The sequence below is a fragment of the Ceratotherium simum genome, chromosome 15 (genome assembly GCF_057802395.1).
Source record: "Ceratotherium simum simum isolate JZ-2026a chromosome 15, ASM5780239v1, whole genome shotgun sequence".
NCBI lineage: Eukaryota > Metazoa > Chordata > Mammalia > Perissodactyla > Rhinocerotidae > Ceratotherium > Ceratotherium simum.
This window is the reverse complement of record NC_141914.1, coordinates 59,693,106-59,710,414: the sequence shown is the minus strand read 5'-3', so window position 1 is coordinate 59,710,414 and position 17,309 is coordinate 59,693,106. Positions and strand designations below refer to the sequence as shown.

General features: G+C 42.8%; 1 protein-coding gene across 1 annotated transcript in view; it reads right to left on the bottom strand.

Annotated features, from left to right (window-relative positions):
• The window catches only part of KCNAB1 (potassium voltage-gated channel subfamily A regulatory beta subunit 1), a 252,889-nt gene that overhangs the window by 200,168 nt on the left and 35,412 nt on the right, over nucleotides 1–17,309 (bottom strand). The window lies entirely within an intron of this gene.

Here is a 17,309-nt window from a genome sequence, read left to right as displayed (position 1 = left end):
TATCAGAGCTCAGAGCCCATCCCACATGTAAGGACAATCACTGTTTGGTGAAACTTTGCTTTATGGTATGCATGTATGCGTTTGTGTGTACTGGTTTACAACGGGAAATGTATTTCTTTCTGTGGTTATGGTCAAAGTGTTTGAGAACCACTGGATTACAGTTCTTTGCAGCAAAATAAAATATAAAGTTTATTGGACACAATCTGTGGATGCAGCACTGTGTGGCACCGTGAGACAGGCCACAGGGAAGACAAGCCAGTCTCAGCCTGACAAAACTTAGGGACTGGTTGGGCTTCGGGAATAGCAGACATAAGAGGAGTGGAAGGTATGATAGCATGTGAAGTGGTGATGTTCAATGGTGTGAGTCAGGCCTAAATTATGGTACAAATTCAAAGACAGTGTGGTCAAGGGGGTGAGAGCCGAGCTTACCACCATAGCTTTCTCCTGGTACCCACCTCAAACTTGGAATGCAGTCTGATGAGTTTATGTGGCTGAAAGGAACCTGGCCCATTGTCTAGATCTGTTTTTATTTTATAAGGTTCCTTCATTTAGAGTCAACCACTTTCTACCAGATTTCAACCCTATGAATTATCCATGAATGTAGGCATGTTACTCTAAGAGAAACTAACACAAGTATGTAGAATATATATCTATAAATAGATAGTAAGTTTACATTACAAAAGAAGTTTTGTATTCCTTGTACATTGTCAAATTTATAAGTGTGTTTCAAATGATTAAGGGGAGGAAGTTATCTTTTCATTGACAGTCATTTGATAAAACTAAGATTTCTCTAATTACTCACCTTCGTTTGCTGGGGCGGGGGGGGCGGTGGCAGGTGTCAGGGGAGTATAACACTCCGAGTAAGAAACAACAATGACAAAAGTGAGATATCCTGCTGTTACATGTCAGGAAGATGCAACTGCTATCTTGGCAGCAAAGATGGCCAATAAAAAAATAGCAATCAAGGCCTGGGCAGACAGCCAAATTCTAAACCTCGTTTCCTCGCCTCACGCTCACTGACTTGGCCTATCAGCTGAGAGGGTCGCAGGCTCACTGAGGATGCAGGTGGTAATTCTGTCTGCAGAGTCCCTGCATTGGTTGTTTATTTCTCATGGCCTTGTCCGAGGTGGCAGGCAGGGCATGCTGGCTGGAAACGGGAAGGACGTACCTGGAACTTTCAGGCAAGGAGCTTCCTGTAGAGGATGGTGGATTGTGGTGGTTTTCAAAGCCCGTTATACTCTGAAAGAGGTGTCATGGGGGGTTGGTGTTTAATAGAACATTTCTCTTTCTTTCAGAAGGAATCCTGAGTCACTGCTAAGAACTTCAGGGATTTTAACTTTTTAGCTTTTCCAGAGTCAGTTTCTACTGGATTTTTCCTTTCCCTTGAGCTGAATGCTGGTCGAGGTTGACTTTTCCATGGGCCCCAGTGAAGGATAGTGCGGAGTCATGCTCACATCCGGGCAACAAGATATGTGTGATTTTTTTTTGTGGATCCCCCAATTTCCCTTTGCTACAAACCATAATACACAGCACTTTAATTTCAGAAATTGTTTTTACATCCATAACCATATTCGATGTTTATGATAACCTTGAGAGAGAAGCTGAGCAGATATCTCCTGTCCCAGAAGAGAGAACGGAGAGAGAACCTTGAGAGGAGTTTCCCTCATCTCACCAGGTAGCAGAAAAGACGCGGATTAACCGGCTTCCCTTCTTTCTAGCACCCCACACGGAGGGACGACAAGCAGTCATGAATCCAGGAGTGAGGCTTGTTGTCCCCGGGGTGACCTGTGAGCTCTCTAGCCTCCACTGGACCCGGTGAGCCACACAGGTCCAAAGGCAGGAGAAGGCACCCACACGGGGGCAGGTCTGCAGCTGTTCCTGGGACACGGAGGAGGACAGGCCCGGGCCTGCCTGAGTAAACCATCAGTAGACGACGGACACAGGTGTTAGTATAGCTGAAACGGGCTGACCTTTTGGCTGGACTGAAGTAGGCAGAGTTGTGGGGAGAGGCCACAATAACACAGGCCCTGGAGCCGCAGATCTGAACTTCAAACCACGGCTCTGCCACTTATTACCTGTAAGGCTTTGGGCAGATGGCTTCACCTCTCTGAGCCTCAACTCTTCTTCTCAAACTGGGATTAACAGTCACCATTCAGGGTTGCTGTAAAGATCAGAAATTCCCACAAGGTAGGTGCTTAAATAGTTGCGGGGAGGGTGTTATTACTATTATCTTGGGCCCCAACTTGGGAATACTGCACTTGGCATAAACCTTGTTGCTATAAACTTTGTTATGAGAAGTCAATAAGACAGTCCTTATCTTACAGGATGTTAAAAAAGAGTGGTTATGGAACAAAACATTATTAAATATTTGCTAAAATAGAGATACCTGGGCTATAGTATTGAGGCCAACATTTCTTGGGCAAAACTTACAGTCATTTGGTGTAGACCAGCCCACCTGGGTCACTCACAGCCCTGACCCTGGAGCGGAAGCCAACTTCTACCTGCCCCTTCCCACCTGAGCTGCCTCCCACCCCTCATCACACCCTTTGCTGGGAATGATTTTTCCCTTCGGGAAATTTCTCTATATTTTGATTATATCTTCTCAGAGGCATGTGTTGGAAGTGTTGGTGGGGTTTTGGGGGTGTTTTGGGGGTGTTATGGTGGTATCGTGGTCAGGTGACCCAGGAGGGCCCGACCCTGCCTTGTGGCAGTGCCCATTCATCCCAAGACCCCATGGGGTGCCAGGGAGACCCAGGCTCAGGACCAGGACTCACTGGGAGGGGTGGTGAGCAGACCCGCGCTCCACGCAGGCTGGGATTCACTGGCTGTCCCAGAGCAGAAGCCTGGGGACAAGGACAGAGATCTAAAGGGTCTCTTTTCTCCTCCTTCAGTTTAAACCTGAGATTTACCGTACTCTGGAAGGCTTAATGCAATGAGAGGAAGCGGAAATGCCAACAAAAGTATAAGATGACCGGCTTCCCGAGTGAAAGTGGGGCACTGCTTTTCAACCTAAAAGGGAGAAAAGAGACTTCTGTGCCTGTGTGCAAAACCTTTGAACACACAGTGCTCCTGCCCACCAGCAAACCGGCAGCCTTGACCCAATTCGTGTGTCCCGGAACTTGATCAACCAGATTGGTGACGCCCTCCCCGGGGGCAGGCAGCGAGGGGAGGGGCATAGAGGGATCGCCCTTCCCCATCTCTGGAGGCAGCAGCACTGTCACTTAGCGGCTTGGCCACCATTGCCGGTGCCCACGTCGTCTTCCCGAGCAGACTACAAGCTTCCTAAGAATAGGATCTGCTGTTAGTTCATACTGCACAGTGTTTGGAACAGAGAAATAGACCACACCTCAAATGCGGATCAGGATAAAGGAAGAAAACTAGTATCTATCAAACACATGCTGTGTCACCATGCTAGGCACTCCAATCTATCGCTGTATTTAGTTCTCACGACAATCATGGGAGGTAGGCGTTGCTGTCCTCTTTTCACACGTGAGGCTGAGTAGTTACCTAACGTTACTAGTGACAAATACTAAGTGGACAGGGTAGAGTTTGAACCCAGATCTGTCTAATTCCAAGACCGTGCTCTGGAGCTGTCCTAGAAGCTCCCAGATCAGGGTGAACTGTACCAATGACCAGTGTGCACCGCATGGACATGCCCTAGGACATAGTACAGTGGCCAGAGGGCGTCCCACGTTACTGGATGTGCTGTGGCTTCTCAAAGGGGACTTCATTAGAGGAGAAGGCAGTGTCCACTGGTGCCTGTAGGCTCCCAGGGGAGGAGGGAGAAGAGGGGGAAAAAGGCAAATGAAACAGAAGGAAGGGTGAGGGAATAAGAACAAAGGAGGACTGAGGGGAAGAAAGACCAAGACAGGACAAAAGAAGAAAAGGGTGAAGAAGAAAGTGACTGACTCCAGTAAAAAGTGCTCTCTCTCTCGGTAAATAGCTCCAAAGCCACCACCCTCCACTCTTCAAAGCAGCAACGTCCTCTCCCCATAACCCCCCAACTTCAGTGTCCCCAGATGATGATTTATTTGCAACTAATCTCACTTATATATAACAAAACTTTATTTCTAGAGGAGTTCTGATGTCTTTAGGCAGAAGTAAACAAGTCGAATAATTCCTGTGCATCTAAATGCCATGTGAATTACGTTCACGTTAGTGAGACTGGTAGCAAAGGCAAAAAATGAGACAATAGTGACTATGGTACTGGTAATGTCCGTGGTAATATAAGACACTCTGATTTTTACTTGCTTACCAGTTCTCTCACACGGCAACACATTCTCCCTGGCTCTTATGCCTAGCCCTTACAGTCAGTGGCCATAAATATATACTCTAATCTAATCTGCATTTATCACAAAACCTTTTAGTTCTGAAATTGTGGTCCTTGGATATCATCAAGTGAAACTTGCTTATAGAGCTGGGTGTATCAACCCACTGAACCCACAACCGGTTCAGCTAACTGGGTGGCCCAGGGGGGTCCTTCCTTCCTTCCCATTCCTTGTATTTCTTTTTCAAGGTACAGCACTGTTCAAAAGAGAGGAAAATCTCCAAGAGAAGAGGACTCTCCTAGAATCTCCAAAAAGCATCTCCTGGTTTATCACTGGAAATTTGCCAGGATCACATGTGTACAAATAAATTATTCTAATTTTTTCATCAGTAACCAAATTTCCTTAATCTGTGCCATCTTGAACATGTAAAATCTATGGACCACCAGAATGAAGCTCTAAATTCTCTTCAAGCTGCTCTCCAGAGTTTTAGTCTGTAGACAAGCTTAAAAGAATTTTGGTTGCTGCTCCCCATCAATTATGAAACTAATTCAATAACAGCCAAGATTTTAGCACTATGGTTGGCAGTATTGTTACTCTTATACAGGTTCTAGATTACAAAAATTAAATTAGACAAATAATTACAGTTCCTTGGGTTGTAACCAATGTTTCTGATATTTTACTCCCAAGTAGATAACCACAATCAGTCTCATAAAAATGACATCTCACAGTAAAATGTAAGATGTACAATGTTGGCCAAAGGGATGTCAAGCCATTATTTCCATTTCTGTGAAATGCAAAACCACCTACTTTATAGCATCCCACTCTAATAGATCATATTCTGTTTCGTGAAAAGGCATTTGTGCTCTTTTCTGATCCAAGTAAAAACCAAACAACAGGTGAACGCTGATAGTGAGGGGAAAATGGATGCTCTCTCTTGAGGTGTCTTCGTGTTAGCTGAGAATGACGTGTTCCAAAGCCTGGAAATCCTAGCTCGATTATTCCTTACCTGGAGGCCCAGAAAAATGTCTGGATATTGACAGATCAATGTTTTATTTATTTATTTATTTATTATTATTATTTTTTATTTTTTTGTGAGGAAGATTAGCCCTGAGCTAACATCTGTTGTCAATCCTCCTCTTTTTGCTGAGGAAGGTCAGCCCTGAGCTAACACCTGAGCCCATCTCCCTCTACTTTATATATGGGACACCTGCCACAGCATGTCTTGATAAGCGGTGCATAGGTCCACACCCAGGCCAACGCGTGGAGCATGGGAACTTAACCACTACGCCACTGGGCTCGGCCCTTAATGTTTTATTTTAACAAATAATTTTCAGATAAACAACATGGTAAAGATAAATAGAGCTGTAGCCCTCAACTTCAAGGAACTCCCAGTCCAGGGAAAACCAGAAGTGGACATGAGTAATTTAACACACGCAAGGATCATGGAGGAGTCACGAGATAAGCGTTGTAATCTACGTGTGTATAAAGTGGTGACGTGAAGCTCCTCTCCTTGGGTAGTGGCAGAGGTTCAGGCAAAGCAATGAAGGAGGGGAGGAGTAGAGGTGTGCAAACTCGCGGAGAGGAGGAGGAGGAAGAGGCAGCAGGGTCTTGAGGTCCAAGGAAGAGTTTTCCAGGCAAAAGAAGAATAAAGGGAAGCGCATTCTGGGATGAAGGAACAGCAAGGGAAAAGCCACCGAGGAGTGGAAAAGAGCAGTGTGATCGAGAATCTACGAGCTCCTGACAAGAAGGCTCCAGATAACAGAGGGGTGAGCTCCTGGAGCTCTGTCTGTCACGCAGAGCCATTGGGGTTTCCTCCTTTAAGCAGGGAAGTAATGTGATCAGTTTGTTTCTGGAAGTAGAATTTAGCAGTTTAACAGCAGTCTGTAGCATGGATTTGGAGGAGGGGGCACAGCTGAGCTGGTCAGGGAAATGATCAGGAGGAAACTGTAAGATCTTAGAACTGGGATAAGAACGTCTGGGAGCTGAGGGAATCCAGACGGAACTCCAGGTTCAGGCATAGAAGTTCAGTGATCCACAGCGAGTTCCAATGGGTATGGTGGGGAGGGTCCCAAGTCCCAGGAAAGGGTGGGTGCAGAGGTTGAGCTGTGAAGAAGGAGGCCAGAATTGGAAGCTAGGGACCATGATTTCTGACAAGGATTGACTTCTATTTATTTGAGAAAAAAGCCAAAGTTAAATGAAAAAAAAATCCAAAGGAAAATTAAGGATTAAACTAACATTTATTGGGCAGTTTTTACATGCCGGGCTCAGTGCCAGGCAATATCGTACACCTTGTCTCTCTTAACCCCCACCTTAGCTGCGACGCGTAGGAACTGTTCCTACTTTCACAGATGCAGAAACTGAGGCTCAGATAAAATAACTTGTCTGAAGCCTCACCATTCACAAGAATAAAGCCCCACAATTCACTTCCAGGTCTGCGTGACTCTTAATCCACGCTGCACGAGAGATTTAAAGGAAGGAGAAGGCTCTCCCAGCAGCCTTAGCCTTGAGGGGCCCACAGCACCATTCATCAACACGTCATTCGTCTGTCAAAAAGCTCAGAGCTGGGAAAGGAATTCAAGGTCAGCGAAGGCTACTTATTGACGGCGTCGCTAGTCCACTTGCTCTACGTCTCCATTTCCCTGACCTTGTGCTGCCACAGTTGGAAATGTTCTTTTTCTTCTAAAGTAAAGGGAGGAACACACTCACTACACCAAAATAAATTCCAGAGGGATAAAGGCCTTAAATGTAAAAAAATGAAACCTAACAGGTGTAGAAGAAAATTGAGGATTTAAAAAAATGATCCAGAAGGATTTTCAAAGCATGACCCAAACTCCAAAGCCTGATACAGTTGGCTACATAAAAACTAAACATTTCTGGAAAAGCACAATTTGCCTCCCACCTGATACACAAAAAGATCATTTTTTTTCTTAATAAATAATAAGAGCTCTAACACATCAATATGAAAAGACCAACAACCCAATTTAAAAATGAACATGTTCGCAGAAATTTGAGAGAAAAAAAAAGAAGTGAATTTTAAATATGAAAAAGATGCAAATTAAAACATCATTGTGATACCACTTTTTACCTATCAGATCAGCAAAGATCAAGAAGTTTGATATCACTAGTCATTACTAGGGTATGGGAAATAGGCATTCTCAAACATTATCGGGAGGAGCGTATTTTGAAGCTATCTTATTACAGAGTGATTTGGCGATACGCATGGAAATTTTAAATGGACATTCCATCTGACCACTCAATTTTACTGCTAGAAATTTCTCCTATGAATATACTTATACCTGTATATAAAAATGCATGTATCATGTTGTTCAGTGCAGCTATGTGTGTGCATACGTGTGTGCGCAGAAAAGAACTAGGAACGATTTAAATATTCATTGATAGGGACCCTCAAAGTCAATTATAGTGTAGCCATACAAAGAATATTCTACTAAAATGGATAAGGCAGATACATGCTGATGTGACCTGATTTCCAAGACATATTTTTAAAGGGAAGAGGCAAGATGAAGAACACTGTGTGTGGCATATCACTGTGTGCTGTGTACGTGTCCACACCTGCACGTGCATAGACGATTAACACGCAGAGAAAACTGTCACGGTCCAGGGTGGAAGGACTCAGGACAGGTAAGGGAGATTTCCTTATCACTCTGTACCCTTTTATACCACTTGAAAATTTCTCACTGGGTGCACTTATTTCCTCTTCCAAAATAAAGGAGGAGAGTAAAGAAGGGCAGAGGGCGTGAGCAGTGGTGCCTAAGAGGGGTAGGACTGCAGGAACACCACCAGGCAGACTTGACCTCCTTCCCATTTATCCCAGGTCGGCCGCACGGCTCCTTGAGGCTTTACCCTGGTAAGGCCAACCCCACAAAGGCTTGGCTAAGGGACCAACGAAACGATAAGGAATTTGAAGAACTGTTTTACATTTAGGCTTCTGGCCAAATTTGGTTATGGAAACTTAAACATGAACAATTCATCATAAAAGCCAGGGACGAAACTGGTCTTCCCAGAGGAAGTCGCAAATCATATGCAAAACTCTGTTGTTGTTTTCCTTAACCTAAGGGTAAAGCAGTATTCATATCGATCAAACACACTTCATTATTACTTTCAAATTTTACCAAATGGGTTTGTATCACAAGGGCCGGATTTTCTAAAAGAAAAACCAAGCCTCTGGGTCTGCCTGTGGTCTAAGTACCGGATGGAAGTCACTGCATTTCCATGGAGGGTAGAGTTTACTGAATCTGGAGGCCTCGGCCGCACCCGGCAGGCGGAGACATTCGTCACTGCAGATCACAGGAACGGACCAGGAGAAACACTGTCGGAGCTGACCCACACATTAGGGGGCGCACTCGCCTATTAGGGACCCGTTCCAACTCAATGTACGGGATGCCTGTTAAAGGGACAGGACAAGGATTCCACTTCGTGAAAAGAAATTGGATGACTAGGTGAAAAGAGTGTGAAGGAATGGGATCCTTGTGTGAATGCAAGAAAATTTGGCATCAAACTACTTATGCCTGACCTTTTTACTCATATATAAAATTTCATTATGTTTCATATTTTAAAATATACCATTCAAATAATGTCAACAATTTCTAATTAAGAATGCAAACATATAAAGCCCAGAAATAACCTTTGTTTTAACCAACTCATTTTAATTTAAAAACTTATATACTATTCATGGCTTATTTTTTTAATAAAATTTGTCAAGAGATGTAACTGATCAGATTATGCCGAATCAGAGTCATATTTACACTTGGGAAATTAGAGAAAGGCTGGAGGGAAGTCCATTCCAGCCTTAGCCCTCTGAGCCCAGGCATGCTCTGAGGAGCAGAGAGAATTTCCAGATCCCTGCTGATGTCCAGGGAAGTGCAGACCCCCTTCTTTTAATGTCATCTGGCTCATTCCAGAGGGTCTCAGAACACAAGACTGTTGGAAAAAATTCAACACCCTGCTGCCAGAACTTGGTCTCTCGGGGAATTCATCAACACTAGGGGTTTCCACATGCCTGAATTTCAAGTGCAAGAAAATGTTCTAACAGAATGGGAGTTCTAACAGGAACTCTAACAGGAATGGACATAAGGTTGCTAACTTTTATTTTGCCACATTAAGACATTAACAAACATGCAAACAAAATGCCTACCACCATCTGCTCTCACCAGGGTTTCATAAATTAAAAAAGCTTTTTAATACTACCAAAAGTGTAAGAAAATACTCTCTTCGAATTTTACTTTAAAAATCATGTATATGCTCTCATGTATGTAAAATTAGGTATGTGTCTATGTGTAAAAATATTTTTTAAGTTATCTTAAGAAGGAATAAAGAGGTATTCTTTTACATTGAATGGTTAGCTTTAATGAAGACCTCACTCTGTTCTAATTTTTCACATTCTGCCAGATACTGTTGAAATCTTACTAAACCAGCGCAGGACCTCTGTCTGCCGATTGGGTCCCATGTCATCAGAGCACACCTGCCCCTTTTCTTCCCTTTCATCAGCTGACTCTTCTCTACTTGCCTCTGAATACCATGCCCACACGGAACTGCACTGCCCATTATTAGCCTGTCTATGGAACAAATGGGGCTAAGTGTTCAGAAAAGAATCTCAGGATGGTTTTAAAGAACTGGTTAGAAAATGTTTGTTTGCAAAGCCAAGTCAATCACTTCAAGGCCTCCAGGAGCAGGTTTCCAGTGGCAGACTGCCCACGGGGGATGAAGAGCCCCTCGCCAGCAGTGCCTGGGGCCAGAGCCACATCCGCCACCATCAAGAACCTCTTCCTGGGCTAGGGATGGCTGTATTCAGGACGAGGAGGACGTCCAGCTCCTTGCCCTTTTCTGTAAAAACAGCTTTAATAAGAGATAAGGGGCACACTCTAAAAGAGGCACCAAAATAGTAACCGGAAGCAGAAATGCCAGGGGCTTTGCTGCAAAGCCTGTGAGGCCTGCAGCTTTGAGAAGGTCTGCGGTGTGCCCTGGGAGGGCAGAAGTGAGCTGAGGTTTACCAAAAGCGCTGAAGGACCACTAAGAAAGGCTCAGGGACCACAGAGGCGTGGCGATGAGCGCCTGCTCACTCAGCAGAAGTTTTCTTTGTGTCAGGCATAGCCTTAGGGGAGTGAGGAAAGAATGGTCCCTGCTTGGGGCAGGGGATGTAATGTGGCTGGTGACAACCTGGAGCAAAGCTTCAGCTCTCCTTTTGAGCCCATCTTTCTCCAATAAGGACAATGTTCTCAGTGAAAATGTCAGAAGAAATGGTTCAAAGTGGAACTGAGACCCAGTATTGGGGCTATGGGGAACAGAATCGACCACCTCAAAATGTGTCTCTTTGACTTGATTATTGTTAAAAACAAAAGACTCTGAAAGAAACTTTGACATTCCCCCTAACTGCCTAAAAGAATTTAAGACAGAAGGCCTGTTCCAAGAAGGAGCTAATACCATAAGATAACATTGTCTATAGTCAGCCCAGCAAACACTTGCTTAATAAATATTTGCATTTCCATCCCTATGTAAATTGCCTTCCTCCCCTTTGGAGCCCCAAACCCATACCCCCAATATCCTTCTTTGTCTTTAGCTGGAAATGGTATTTAAAGTGGCAGCTTTGGCCATTCTGGCGAGTTACTCAGTTTTCTTGGGTTTCTCCCATGTATACATGCTATAAAGTTTTGTTTGGCTTTCTCCTGTTATTCTGTCTCATGTCAGTTTAATTCTTAGACCAGCCAGAAGGACCTAGAGGGTAGAGGAATTGTCTTCCTCACCTACAGGGGCAAGAATAAAACAACCACGTGGCTACATAAAAAAACTCTGGAAGACTTCTGAGTCATCATCTATGAGCTTAGAGATCCAGACTCTAGAACTTGTCGAAGGTCTGGGAGGGATCACAGTGAGGGGAGAAGCACCTGAAGGGCAGAGACAAGCACATGCTGCCCTTATTTTTTTAAATGAGAACAAATGGGCCCTGGAAACTTGACATTGGTGAGTCTGACGCCGCGTCCTGGACCAGTGATATGCTCTTAGCTGAGAACGAGGTGGTATCTCATAATTATCCACTAGCACGGGTAAACCATACAGAGCTAGTTCTCTTTTCTCCCTTTTCATTGTTTTACAATGAAAGTGTGGCAGATAGGATACAGTTTTCAAGAAAGCAAGTTTTAAATTTTTTATGTAACTATCTCAGGGTCTCCTTTTCAGAAAACTTAATCTAATTATATTTGGGGAAAGTCAATGAAATTTCATGACTTCAAAGTCATTTTGCAATTAAAACTCGGTCTCATTCAGGATTCCTTTCTCTATTCACCTCCTTTTCCCTGGGGTTGATTATAAGCTCTGAGTTTATGCAAATGTCAGTGTCGAATAAGGAAAGGCATTTACCTGCTACATCTTAATCTAGCTTGGTCTGGACTCTCTTGAAATGTACAAAAGATAATCAAAGGACAGTTGCCTCCATGTCCACATCTGCTGCAAGTCTCTGGTCTGGTCCTTCCATCGCCTTCTGTTGGATGGTCCATGCCATTCTCTTCTCCGGTGTTTCATCCACAAAAGTGAGATGGCTTCATACTTCAGTGCTCTTTCCCTTTCTTAGCTGAATTTCCAATTTACTTGGGACATTGGGAGAGTTTAGCTGGTCTCCCACTCTCCTCTAGTGCTCCTAGGTGTGGCCCCCTCAGGGCCACTCTGTCTAAGAGCCCCCCACAGCTCTCTCTACTCTACTACCACACCATCCCCATCTCATGCCTCTGGTGCGTAAGGCCCATCTGCAAGGAGCCTCCCTACCAGAGCTCCAGCTGAGCAGCGGGTCCCAGGGTCCCTCTACTCTTGGATCCCTAAAGGTAGAGTTCAGTCGTCCCCATCCTCTTCTTGACTTGGTCTATGGCTGTAGGCTGGGGACCTGCTCCCTACCCCCAGCATCTAATTCTTTTGCTGTTTTCCACTTTCTCCTTCCCCTTCCCAGCTCAGAGTATCTTTATTTGGCATCCCTACAAGAAGGACAGAGGGAAGAAGGAGAATGGGGACTAACTCTGTCTGATCTCAAGGCATTTTAAATCTTTTTCCTTGCCTTTCGATTTTTTGATCTTTAAAATCAAGAATTTCATGTTTTTGTTCCTTGTTCCACAACTCCCTCAAGGTACTGGAGAGCTCCAGTTGACCAGCTGAATGAAGGCAGTCACCAGCTAACGGAGGGTGCAGCAAGAACAAGTTTAAACCTCACCATAACTTCCCAGCTGGAAAACAACTCACTACAGAAAATTCAGACAATGCAAAAGGCAGACTCATTCACTGTTTAGATACTAGATGTCTAGATATACTAGATTGCAGATTAGAGAAATGATATAAATATCAAACACCTCCATTCAAATAAGGCAGAGACTCACCAGAGGGACTATGAGTCAAGTGGTTTTGTAGCTGACTAAACAACTTGCTTGAAGCTAATTGAATTATAGATCAATTGCTCCCTGAGAGGAGATCTTTAATGCTGTGCAACACAGTTCTGTACTGTACTGCATTCTGTTCAACTACTCCATTAACGATTTTGCTAGGAACAGAGGACATGATTATCGAATTTGTGGTTGACACACAGCTAGGAAGGGTAGACTGGCTGCAACAATGGGCTGAGACTTACTTGATGAAACTCAATAATAATTATGTCTTGCGGTTATATTTAATGTAATAATGCCATAACTACAGTATAGAGGTGACCCAGCTAAATAATAAAGAGGCACCAAATCCATATCCTAGAAGTCAACCGTAGTAGTAATATGTGCCAAGAATGAGAGATGACAGTTGGGAAATCTAGTGGATTTGGGGCTGTGTTAATAGAAGATCACTGTCCATAAGAGGTATTCATCTCGTAGTTTGTCCTAGAAAACTACATCTTCCTTCAGTTCAACCTCCAAGTGTTACAGTTTCTCCTCAGAAGGATTCCATAGCTCTTCACTGCCCCTAGAACAAAGCTCAAACTCTTGCCTTGAGGCAGGAGCATGCTCGGAATGTTTGAGGAATGGTGAGACTATATCACAGTTAGCACAATGAATGGAGAGATCAGTGATAAGAATTGGAGAAATTGCCAGAGGCCAGACCTTGTAGAGTCAGAGTAGAATTTTGGGTTTTATTCTTAGGGTGATGGGAAGTCGCTGGAAGTTTGAGCAGCTTTGTGACATGATGTGACTTGTTTTAAAAGGGTCACTACCTGCTGAGGAAGGAAGAGCAGTGTAAAGCCAGATGCTTGCAGATGTTACAGAATATGGTAGGACTGAGGAATCCAACAGGCACCGGCTTCCTTCTTCACTTTGATTGCAGGAGAGAGAGCCTCTTGGTCAGCAAATCTGCCTGCCAAGTTTCTGCTCTCTGGGAGGTTCACCCTGCGAGCAGCCCCACAATGACAGCAAGTCCTCATCTGCTGGTATCAGCAAATAAGGCAGATCCATCTCTCTTCTCATCCTATGCATTCTGCTCAGGGATCTCCTCAAGGGGCTGACACTTCTGTTGTGTTGGCTTGAGTAGTCAACAGAAGCCCCTATTTATCAGGCCCAGAGCTTCTCTGTTAATACAGTTTATGAGAACCTTAGTTGCCTGACATTTTCCTTCCTAGGAACTCAGCTTTCTACCAAAATCCAAGATGAGAATGTGTCAGATCTGCCGGTTCACTGCATTGTGAAAGAAGATGGGCAGAAAGGCCATGTCCGTGGACCTCAGGGCCCTGCCCTCTCCCTGACCTTTCACACATGGCTAACTTTATGATGTCTGAACAAGATCCACCTACTGTAAGGTAAGGGTGCTTTCCCACACAAGGCAGTATGTACTCTGGGCCACTGACCAGTGCTTCACAAACCACTTACAATGTGTCTACAATGCGGAAGTAACCAATTCTACTTCCTGTGATAGCCAAATAAGATCCTCCCAGAAAGAGCCTCTGGAAGATAACAGCTGTAAACTCTGGACAAAATATAAAAAACAACTACTTGAAGGCACTGAAGGGCAAACAAAGGATGATGCATTCTGGAGGGTGTCAGGAGAAGCAATCTGCCACGTGCCCTGAATGTCCCTGTGTGTTCTTTTGGGGTGCGCCTTGGATATATGGCCCTGACTGCTCAGAACCTGGGCCATTACTCAGGGTTGAATTTGCAGTGAGCAATCTTGAGGGATTATATAAGGTCTCCCTGAGGCACAAAGAGCAGGCTTGTTAACTGCTTAATGTAAAAGAGGTAGATTCCCCAAGCTCAGTTTTCCCTTTCCTGTAATGCAACCTGATGTGTGTGCAGGCATCCATCTGGGCCCATGGAGTCATCCATGTAGGACTTGGGGGCAAGGGAGATCAAAGCCAACATATTGATACTCATGATGCTTGCTGTGCCATGAATGATAAAGCCTTTGTTTCTGACCCATGAAATAGTGGCAAGCTTACTTATTGGCTTACAAGTAAGGTAAAATCAAACCCCAGGCCTTCACAGCGGGGAGCTAACACTTGAAACAAGGCAATTGCGCTTGGTGGATTTCCCATGTTCACAACTCCTAGCCTGACAGCAGGTCTCAGTCCCTGTCATGTGGAGTGGCTAAGACTCTGATAGAAAGACTCTGATAGAAAGCTGGTAGTCTTTCTGGCTTAAAGACTCAGAGGGCAGAGTTTCGGACAACCACAGCCATTGGGAAGTAAGATGGAAATCAAAGAAATGAGAGACCCAGAGGGAGGAACTAGAAATTCTGCATGTTAATTCTGACCAAATGTGTGGCTGGCCTCTGAACCATGCATTTGCAAGGCAGACTCCAAATGGCCCAGGAGAGACTAAAATTTCAGAAATGAGTTTACAACTGCTGTTCAAGAGACTGTGTTTGCACTTTGAATTCAATTAAGTTAACTGCCTCCTATAAAAACAACAACAAAAACTCTTTGGAGAAATAAAATAGCATTCAGAGTCTCTACAACACAACATTTACAATGTCCAGAATATAATCCAAAATTACACAACATACAAACAAACAGGATAATATAGCCCATTCTCAAGATAAAATACAACCAACAGAGAACGACCCTGAGATGACCCAGATGTTGGAAATTGCAGACAAGGATTTTAAAGCAGCAATTGTAAGTCTGCTCAAGGAGGGAAAGGAAAGTATGCTCATAATGAATAAAAAGAAAATTTCAACAGATAAATAGACACTATATATTTTTTTAAAAGATGTAAATTTCAGAATTAAATAATACAATGTAGGGGAAAACAATTATTAGATGGGATTAACATCAGAATGGAGATAACAGAGGAAAAACTCAATAAACTTGGATCTAGATGAATAGAAATTTCCAAATTGAAATAAGAGAGAAAAAAATATTTTAAAAAATGATCAGACCCTCAAGGACTTGGGGTATAATATTCAAAGGTCTAACGTATATGTAATTGAACATAAGAGAAAATATACTTTAAAAAGTAAGAACTGAAAATTTCCCAAATTTGATGAAGACATTAATTTATAGATTCAAGAAGGTCAGCAAACTCCAAGCAGGATAAATATAAAGATAATCATCTCTAGGCACATTATAGCCAAACTGCTAAAAACCAAAGATATAGAGAAAAACTAGAAAGCAGCCAAAGACACATGGTATATTACTGATAGGGTAACAATGATGCAAATCAACTAATTTCTCAGCAGAAACTGTGAGGGGCCAGAGACCAGTAGAACAACATCTTTAAATTGCCAGGAAAAAATATTTCAATCAAGAATTCTATATCCTGCAAAAACAAAGACAAAATAAAAACATTTTTCAAATAAAAGAAAACTAAGAAAATTTATCACCAGCTGATCTTTAGTATAAGAAATGCTAAAGGAGTTTCTCCAGGTAGAAAGAAAATAATACGAGATAGAAAATCTTTAAGAAGGAATGAAGAGTGTTGGAAATGGTGAATATTTGTGTAAGTACAACAGATGATTTTTTTCTCTTAATTTCTTTAAAATGTATTTCACTTTATAAAGTAAAAATTATAACATTGTCTTGAGAGTGTAAAACATATATAATCTAAAGGGTGTGGGGTAGCTATAAATGGAACTATATATGCAAAGTTTCTACATTCTACATGCAGTGTAAAAATATTAACTCTAAGAAGACTATAAAAAGTTAAGAATGTATATTGTACTCCCTAGAGCAACCACTTGAAAAATAATGCCAAGCAGTATAGCTAAAAAGACAATAGGTAAACTAAAATGCAATTTTTTAAAAAATGTGATTTTAAAATGCCAAAATAAGACAGTAAGGAAGAATAAACAATCAAAAAACAGAGGGGATAAAGAGAAAACATAATCCAAATGTAAATCCAACATTATCAGCAATTACATTACATGTTAATAGACTAAACACTCCAAGTAAAAGGCAGAGGTTGTTAGAATGAATAAAAAAGCAAGATCCAAATATATGCTGTCTTCAAGAGATGCACTTTATATATAAGGTAGATTGAAAGTAAATGGATTGGGGGCCAGCCCCGTGGCTTGGCGGTTGGGTGCGCGCGCTCCGCTGCTGGCAGCCCAGGTTGGGTCCCAGGCGCGCACCAATGCACGGCTTCTCTGGCCATGCTGAGGCCGCATCCCACATGCAGCAACTAGAAGGATGTGCAGCTATGACATACAACTATCTACTGGGACTTTGGGGGAAAAAAATAAATAAATAAAAATTAAAAAAAAAAAAAAGAAAGTAAATGGATGGAAAAAATTGTACCATGCCAACAGTAACAAGGAGAAGGCTGGGTGGCTATATTAATATATGTTAATATCAGATAAAGTAGACTTTAAGACAAAAAGTATTATCAGAAATAAAGTGACACATTTTATAGTGATAAAAAGGCTAATTAATCAGGAAGATATAACAGTCATAAATGTATACATCCTAATACCAGAGCTTCAAAATATCCAAAATAACAAATGAAAATTAAAGAGATAAGTAAACAATTTCACTTTCAGCAACTGATAGAACAACTAACCCACCAAAAACTATCTGCTTAAAACATCATAGTCTGCACTGAAGTCCACCAATTAGAAAGCCCAACCTACACAACTGAC